Below are 9,733 nucleotides of genomic sequence, written 5' to 3'. Positions count from 1 at the left end.
ACGAATTATACTTTATAATATAGATTAAACTCTTATTTTGAAATTTGTAACGGGCAACTTCCGGGAAGGAAGTTCGTACCGCAACTGCTTGCCGCAGAAAGGATTAAATGAGAAGGTTATCGTTTTCCATCCATCTTAAAATTAGCATCTAGCTGGAAGGCGAACAGGTATGTTTGTGTGTTGTACTTGTTGTTTACATTTCGGACAATTTGTAAATGTATTACTTGATTGTTAATAAGTTTATGAGCGATCTAGCAGGCTGATGCTAGCACCTCCTGTGCCTTTTCTGTGAATTGATTAGCATAACAGAAACGTGGTTATATCAAGTGAATGTTTATTTGTTTTATGTTATGATTACAGCTCTTACGATGTGTCTATGGCAATTTGTGAATAAATGGGTTGGAATACCCCACCATGGTCCATCCGTAATGATCATTGAGTGCATCGTCTGAATAAAGTCCGGCTGGAATGCTACAGTAAGAGCTGATCCCCCGCATCATCCTGCTGCCATCCTGCACCACGGAACCACGAGGACGAGTCACGGAGCTGTGTTGCTATTCGTCTGGGATTGACAAGACATTTCACGGAGCAACTCAGTGCCATTCTATGGGTCTTCTAGACAGAGACTTTATAATCATCATGCAGCTGGCTTAATGGTTTGATGTGACGGTCAGAAAAGGTATGGAACATTTCATTCTAATCGACAAGGAAAGGACATTCATTCTCATCAGTGGTGGTTAAAGGGAGAGAGAAGGTCGTCAACTACTGTGGACATCTGCTGCATTAAGACACAACGGACATGAAGTAATAACAAGTGAAGTAATTTTGTTTATTGGTATTTACCACCACTACTGTATATCATTATCATTCTTTCTACTGACCCAAAAGGGGGTGAAAGAGGGGCATTTAGTTCAATTTGTAACTGTACAATAGTAATGGTGTATTGATCTGTGTTTAGCATAAGAGGTTTACTTTACCACATCAGTTTGCAACAGCTAGCAGGTTGCATTTATTATTTTATACATTTCTTCTCAATGTTGTGTTGGTTATCCGCTTCTATTTCAACTTGGTTTAAAGTGCAGAGATTCTCCTCCCATCTGTTAATGCAGCCTTTAAGTTATAGTAACCACAAGCAGCTCATTAACTAAAGCCTGCAAATTAGATAAGTAAATAACATAAACATGAAGGAAATGGAGACTCCCTCCTCACAAACAGAACTAGAGCATCAGATAGTCGACCTGCAGAATAAAATCAAAGGGCTTAAGGCGTCTCTTGAAGACACATCAGAAACTACGGAAATAGAACTTTTGGAGAAGGAAATTCAACGCAGAGAAGAAACGTTGAACAACTTACAAGGTGAGCTTAAGGAAGGCCTCCGACGTTCCACTCGAACAAAAATCCCAACTCCAAAGGCGCTCGAAATGCAGCAGGAGGAAGCAAGAAAAAGGGAAAGAAAGTTCATCTCAACGTACGAAAGATGGAAGATTCGAGCCCGAGAGTCAAGAGAGCAGCTCAAGTCAGACATTAGTAAAGGCGAGCTGGCATCTTTGATGGATTCTTTGGAGAAAGAGAAAGAAACTGTGTTAAACACTTACCTTGAAATACGAAGTCACATTACACCTTCTCCAGAATTAAGACGTCACGTTGACAGTTGTGAGGCAGTTACAGCCGAAATTATGAAAGTTACCTACGAGAGAATGTCAGATCTCGATGGTGATTATGATGCAGAACAAGTACATTGCCGTCTCAGGGAGCTGCTTAAGAACAGCTACGCACGCTCCATCTATGGATCCACTGCATCTAGAGTGACAAAGACAATCCGTAGTCACAAAAGCACTACTCTAACACTCAAACAGGCGGATGCAGCAGCAGAGCTAGCTGCTAAGGAAGTCGAATTTGAAGGGTTGCTGGAAGAAGAGAGACAAATGGAGAAGATAGAGGAACAGCACAGAAAAATGGAAGTAGAAAAACGCAGACTTGAACGCCTTCAAGCAGAAAAGAATTTGAGGGCTGCTCGGGCCAAACTGCAAGTCTACAGCCAGGTAGCCTCGCAGGAAGGCAGTCTCCATTCCTCTAATAGTTCAGTGGGAAATCATCATGTTCCCCCTGCTATCAACCCTCCAACTCCCACCGTCACAGCATCGCCACCCGACCTAAACGTGTCATCCCTTGCCCAAGCCCTACAAGACAGTATGGCTCTAAATAGACTTCCAGTTCCAGAGCCGTCTGTATTTAGTGGGGACCCCATTCAGTTCATCGAGTGGAAAACTTCATTCATGTCACTTATTGACAAAAAGGCCATCTCCCCAGCAGACAAACTTTATTACTTGAGGAAGTATGTAGGCGGCCCAGCTCGTAAAACATTAGAAGGAACTTTCTATAGGAATGACAGCGACGCTTATAAGGATGCGTGGAACAAACTGGATAACAGATATGGCCAAACCTTTATTATACAGAAAGCCTTCAGAGATAAGCTCACAGATTGGCCAAAGATCCAACCAAGAGATGCAGAAGGATTAAGAGACTTCTCAGATTTCTTAAACGCTTGCCAAGATGCAATGACACATGTGAAGAGCCTCGAAATACTGAACGACTGTGAAGAGAATAAGAAGCTAATCCTTAAACTACCAGAGTGGATAGCATCTCACTGGAACAGGAAGGTTACTGAAGCCTTAAAGGGCAATAAGGAATTCCCCAGTTTTAAGGACTTCGCCGCATTTATGGCGACAGAGGCAGAGATTGCTTGCAATCCAATCACCTCAGCTTATGCCCTCCGCAGCTCTGAGTCGAGCACTGCAAAACAAGGCAGCAGAGACCCTAAGAGGAACAAGGCAAGCGTTCTAAACACACAGACTGAGGCTGACACCGAGAGGCTCAAGCCAGTTAAAGGAAAGGAAAGGTCTCCTTGTGCCTTCTGTCAAAATAATCAACACAGACTACATGGATGTCCCAAGTTTATTGCTAAAACTCTGGAGGAGCGTCGAGATTTTGTCAGAGAACATAAGCTCTGCTATGGCTGCACCAAACCTGGACATAGTGCAAAAGACTGTCGACATCGACACTCATGCAACACGTGCAAGGGTAAACATCCCACTTGTTTACACGATGACAACTATTTAAAGAAGGAAAGAGTTCTGCCACAGGAAACCACTATCCTGAGCAATGCCGGCCAAACGGAGGCTGCTGCAACTTCAATGTCAGTGATTACCGGACAGCCAACTAACACATCAATGATTGTGCCTGTGTGGGTGTCAAAAAAGGATACAGGAACTGAGAAACTGGTTTACGCCTTGCTGGACACGCAAAGCGACACGACGTTTGTTGACCAGGAACTGAGTGATGTATTAAAGGCAGATTCCTGTCCAGTTAAGCTGAAGTTAACTACGATGATTGGACGCGACGTGATCGTAAAGAGCCAAAGAGTCTCAGGGCTTTGTGTTCGGGGTTATCGCTCTTCCCTCCTCATCGACCTTCCTCCTGCTTATGCCAAGGATTGCATACCAGTAAACAGAGCCCATATCCCAACATGCGAGACAGCTAAAAGGTGGAATCATCTCTCCAAGGTCATAGAAGAGATTCCACCTCTACAGGACTGTGAGGTTGGTTTATTGATAGGCTATAACTGCGCACGAGCAATGGCACCAAGAGACGTCATAACGGGAGGAGACGATGAGCCTTATGCAATTCGTACCGACTTAGGATGGAGCATAGTTGGTGGTACGTCGACATGCCCCGACACCTCAAGTACGGCGGGACAGTGCTTCCGAGTTGCAGTCAGGGAGCTCCCACCAGTCACTCCGGCAGATGCCATTCGCATTCTAGAGTCTGACTTTAAGGATGCTAAGGAAGACGGCAAACCAGTGTCTCAGGAGGACATCCTGTTCCTGGACAAACTCAAGAACCACATCGAAAAGAACAGTCTAGGTCACTACGAGATGCCGTTGCCCTTTAAGGAGAGACCTACCTTACCTGACAACAAACAGCTTGCAGTCATACGTCTGAGCCATCTAAAGAGGAAGCTGTTAAAGGATGAAGGGTACAAAGAACAGTATATCAAGTTCATGGAGGAGGTCATAGAAAGGGGTGATGCAGAGGAAGTCCACGATGATGGGAAAGAGGGCGAAAAATGGTACATACCTCATCACGGTGTATTCCACGACAAGAAGCCAGGCAAACTGCGCGTGGTGTTCGACTGCTCTGCCAAGTACAAGGGAACCAGTTTGAATGATCATCTGCTCACTGGTCCTGACCTGATGAACAATCTCAACGGTGTACTTCTTCGCTTCCGGTTGCACTCCACTGCATTGATGTGCGACATAGAGAAAATGTTTCACCAATTTCATGTGAAGAAGTCAGACCAGGATTACCTGCGCTTCCTTTGGTGGAAGAAAGGAGATCTCGGTGCACAGCCCCAAGAATACCGTATGAGGGTGCATATCTTTGGCGCAGCGTCATCGCCTGGCTGTGCAAACTACGGATTGAAGCATTTGGCTACAGAAAATAAAGACCGGTACCCATTAGGCTCTCAGTTCATTCTGAGAAATTTCTATGTCGACGATGGAGTCACAAGTACAGACAGCTCAGAGAAGGCTATCAAGTTAGCAGAAGAAGCCAGAAAACTTTGTGCCCTGGGTGGTCTTAGGCTCCACAAGTTTGTGTCCAATGACAAAGCTGTCCTGGTAAGCATACCAGCAACTGAACGTGCATCAGACATTAAAGACCTCAACCTTGCCTTTGATAACTTACCTTCAGAGAGAGCGTTGGGTATCCAATGGCACGTCGAATCAGACTGCCTGAAGATCAGCACCAACCTTAAGGAACAGCCTGCAACACGTCGAGGCATATTGTCCATTGTTGCATCCCTGTACGATCCCTTGGGTCTCATAGCCCCCTTTTTGCTCATTGGAAAGGAAGTGCTGCAGCAGATGTGCTGCCATGGAACAGGTTGGGACGACCCTCTAACCAACGAACTTCGTCCACGGTGGGAGAAATGGAAAAACGACCTCAACAACTTGGAGAGGATAAATATACCCCGAAGTTATGCCCCGGCAGATTTCGGAAGGGTTATTAAACGTGAGTTACATCACTTCTCCGACGCAAGCACTACTGGCTATGGACAGTGTTCATATCTGAGGCTTAGCAATGAAGAAGGAGACATCCACTGTGCTTTAGTCATGGCCAAATCTCGCGTCGCCCCAACAAAGGTCACCACGATCCCAAGATTAGAGTTGACGGCTGCAGTCATCTCTGTGAAAACCAGCAATGTTTTGAAGGAAGAACTTGGATATGCGGACATTGAAGAGCATTTTTGGACCGATTCCAAGGTTGTACTAGGGTACATCAATAATGAGGCTCGACGTTTTCATACATTCGTAGCCAACCGTATCCAGAAGATACATCTCTACACGAATCAAAGGCAATGGAGATACGTCCCTACTGACCAGAATCCTGCGGATCGTGCTTCTAGAGGTTGTTTTGTCCATGAGCTAATATCATCGGACTGGTTTACCGGCCCTGCATTTCTATGGGAAAAGGGAGTTGACCTCTCAGAAGAGGTGGCTCCGGAACTGTCAGTCGGAGATCCAGAAGTTAAGGAAACACGGACTCTAAACACGGAAACTGTAGAACAAGATTCTCTTACTTATCGGCTGGCAAAGTTCTCATCCTGGACTCGTGCCATCTGTGCAGTGGCTCGCATTCTTCGAAGGATCAACAAGGATAAGTCAATCGGCCTCTCTACAGTGCAGGAAAGAGAAGAAGCCGAGCGCCTCATCATCAAAGATCTGCAGAGACAAACATATTCGGAGGAAGTGCGGCTACTGAAGAAAGGTTGTCAGCTGCCACCTCATAACAAGCTACATCACCTCAACCCCTTCTTGGACAACAATGGTGTGATTAAGGTGGGAGGTCGACTCCGTGATTCAAACCTTCCTCTCTCAGTTAAACACCCTACCATCATTCCAAAGGAACATCATGTTACAAGGATGATCATAGCATACTGTCATGAAGAAGTCAAACATCAAGGCAAGGGGATGACTCTCAGTGCAATTAGGACAAGAGGTTACTGGATACCAGGAATTGGCAGGACGGTTGCATCCTATCTTCGCCGATGTGTAGTTTGTCGGAAGCTTCGGAGACGGACTGAAGAACAGAAAATGGCCGATCTCCCTCCAGAGCGAGTAAATCCATCTCCACCCTTTACCTACTGTGGAATGGATTGCTTTGGACCCTTCTATAGCAAGCAAGGACGTAGTGTGCGAAAACGATATGGTCTCCTTTTCACCTGCTTCTCCTCCAGAGCCATCCATATTGAAATGCTGGAGGATCTATCTACAGACTCATTCATAATTGGACTGCGCTGCTTCATTGCTATACGTGGAGCCGTACGCCAGATCAAATCTGACCAAGGCAGTAACTTCCTAGGAGCCAAGAATGAACTGCAGGAAGCCCTCACGGAATTAGATGGTGATAAACTGACGAACTTCCTTTCTAAGAAGCAGTGTGACTTCATCCTAAATGCTCCTGGATCAAGTCATGTTGGTGGATTGTGGGAGCGTCAAATTAGAACAGTCAGGAGTGTTCTCAACGCGACCCTTGGACTCTCACCTGGAAACCTACCTGATGCTTCCCTCCGAGCATTCTTCTATGAAGCAATGACGATAGTTAATAGTCGTCCTCTCACTATTGAAAACCTACATGATCCCAACAGTCTTGAGCCACTGACACCAAACCACTTACTTACCCTGAAGTCTACCATGGCCCTTCCTCCCCCCGGCAAGTTCATAAGGGAAGATATGTATGCGAGAAAGAGATGGCGCCATGTACAATATTTGGCCGAGCAGTTCTGGAGCCGTTGGCAGAAAGAGTACTTAGCCAACATTGCCTTTAGACAACGCTGGCACACCCCAAAGAGAAACCTGCAGATTGGGGATATAGTCATAATGAAGGATGAAGACTTGCCCAGAAATGAATGGAGGTTGGGAAGAGTCGTAGAGACTACAATGGACAGAGATGGACTGGTTAGGAGAGTGAAGCTCTGTCTAGGTGACAGGAAACTTGGCAAAAATGGTGAACGTCTTACTAAGCGGTCAGTGCTCGAACGGCCAGTTCAAAAACTAGTCTTATTGTTGGAAGGTGACTAGTCCATTCCTTGCATACTATGCTTCTGTTGTTTGGTCATTATTTGTATTATGAAATCATTGTGTTCTTTCTTCCTATGTTTATGGAGTTATGTTTTTGAACACTAATGATTTGGTGGGAGTGTAAATGACCCAGATTATTTGTTTATTTGATATTTTTCAAACAGTTAAATCCCTGAACGAATTATACTTTATAATATAGATTAAACTCTTATTTTGAAATTTGTAACGGGCAACTTCCGGGAAGGAAGATCGTACCGCAACTGCTTGCCGCAGAAAGGATTAAATGAGAAGGTTATCGTTTTCCATCCATCTTAAAATTAGCATCTAGCTGGAAGGCGAACAGGTATGTTTGTGTGTTGTACTTGTTGTTTACATTTCGGACAATTTGTAAATGTATTACTTGATTGTTAATAAGTTTATGAGCGATCTAGCAGGCTGATGCTAGCACCTCCTGTGCCTTTTCTGTGAATTGATTAGCATAACAGAAACGTGGTTATATCAAGTGAATGTTTATTTGTTTTATGTTATGATTACAGCTCTTACGATGTGTCTATGGCAATTTGTGAATAAATGGGTTGGAATACCCCACCATGGTCCATCCGTAATGATCATTGAGTGCATCGTCTGAATAAAGTCCGGCTGGAATGCTACAGGGGGGGGGCATTTCTTTATATTTTGCTAGGAAATAATAAAACCTGTTCTTTTATAGCACTTTTCTACTCATCTGAGCACTCACAGCACAACTTGTTCATTCACCCATTTGCACAAGCACTTTGTCCTAACTAACATTCACACATCATTCATACTACGATGGATATTTGGCAGGTAGACTGGAGCAGACTAGGATCAGACCACCAGCAGTAGGTGAGCTGATCGACCACCTGAGCTACAGCCACCCCACAATGGGAAACAGGTGCAAAAATACATGGAAATGCAGTGTATGAGGCAAAAATATAGTGTGAACACTTCGACTGATCTTGAAAGTCAGTGGATTGGGTCAACTGCAGGGCTAGATGCACGTCTCAGGTAGAGATGGAACGATCCGATATTACGTATCGGTATCGGTCTGATACTGACCTAAATCACTGGATCGGATATCGGGGAGAAATAAAAAATGTAATCCGATCCATTAAATATCAGAAAAGCACCTCACAAAACTTGCAACACGGCGTAACTCGGCTCATAACCGTAGCACGTTGGAGCAGTGTGGTCACGTGATAGAGCGGCTGTGTGTATTTGTAGTCTCGCTACCAAACCAGCATTTCATCTCTGAGGAAGTGATCCCAGAGAGAAGTAAAGCAAGTGTGCAAGTTCATCTCTGAATGTTTGTAAAGCCCCACGTTAAGCTTAACAACCGATATATGGAGTGACTGCCTCTCTCTCTCTCCAGCTGCTACTTCAATCATGAAACTGATCTGTGATCAGCTGATCGGCTTTTCTGTCGCGAGTCCGTCTCTCTTCTTTGTTTTTGGCCCACTTTGCACCAGAAAGAGGAAACCAGCGGCTGAACAACAGCAGCACGTTTAAGCTTGATCAGCTGTTGTTAGAATGTATTTAATATTACTTTCTACTCGAGGATCTTTTTCTACAGCTGACGGCTGTAACTGTGCAGGGGCGGATCTAGCAAAGTTTAGCCAGGGGGGCTGATAGGGCATTAACAGGGAAAAGGGGGCACAAAGACATACTTTTCTTTCTTATTCTCATTTAAAATGTCTCGCTTTTAATCAATAATTATCTGAATCTTACACCCAAAGTTTTAATCTGATGTATAGAAGTCCATTACTGTATATAAGTCTAATATACCCTAGTAAGCTATAGTACTTTTTCCTTTGGGAACCATCTGTGCAGTCTGCAGTTCTGTTGAAAAAAGATGTTGAATCTATTTAATTATTCTTGAAAAATAATTTATTTCTGTGCATTTTTTTCACACTGCATCAAATTAAAGTTGATTACGTCGAGTAAGCATCATGAGGTGGAGGGAGGTTCCCTATTTTTTTTGCTGGGAGTTTGCAACCCTATTAGTTAGGTTGCTTAATATTTCTGCTAAGTACTCTTTAAAATACCAGAATAGGGAGGATGGAGCAGGTTTAAGTTTATTAGATTGATCAGTTTTGCTGAACTATGAAATATTTTGTTGTATTTTTTGCATACAGGTATAACAGAATAGCTTTAGTGTTGTTGTTTATTTAAACTTGAGTATGAACTTATACAAAATGCAGCAAGATAAAAAAAACAGTTTTATTGATTAAAAAACACCATATCATATCGGTATCGGCAGATATCAAAATTTATGATATCGGTATCGGACATAAAAAAGTGGTATCGTGCCATCTCTAGTCTCAGGTCCCGCGTCAGGTCTTTTTCATACTTCCTTGGAACACGACTCTCATGTGCTGTTTTCTGCCTCTGTAAAGCACTTTGTGGTTTTATCTTGAAAGGTGCTATATAAATAAAATTTTACTTCACTTTTACTTTATCTGCTGTTGATCATTTTTAGGGCTGACACCTCTTTTCTTCTCCACTTGTCCTGTTTCCTCAGTTTCTGTAAGAACACACTGCATCAACATATGCTGAGTTTTCAGCAAACAGCT

At 43.8% G+C, this 9,733-nt stretch overlaps 1 long non-coding RNA gene across 1 annotated transcript; it reads left to right on the top strand.

Moving 5' to 3' along the window:
• The first annotated feature begins 62 nt into the window (after positions 1-62).
• Positions 63-417, top strand: LOC113030839 (uncharacterized). The gene is made up of 2 exons (XR_013905196.1): positions 63-167; positions 361-417. It is a non-coding gene; the product is annotated as an uncharacterized LOC113030839 (long non-coding RNA).
• Positions 418-9,733: the final 9,316 nt, after the last annotated feature.

This window comes from Astatotilapia calliptera, chromosome 23, assembly GCF_964374335.1.
Source record: "Astatotilapia calliptera chromosome 23, fAstCal68.1, whole genome shotgun sequence".
In the NCBI taxonomy this organism is placed as follows: Eukaryota; Metazoa; Chordata; class Actinopteri; order Cichliformes; family Cichlidae; genus Astatotilapia; species Astatotilapia calliptera.
This window is presented reverse-complemented; position numbering and strand designations above follow the sequence as displayed.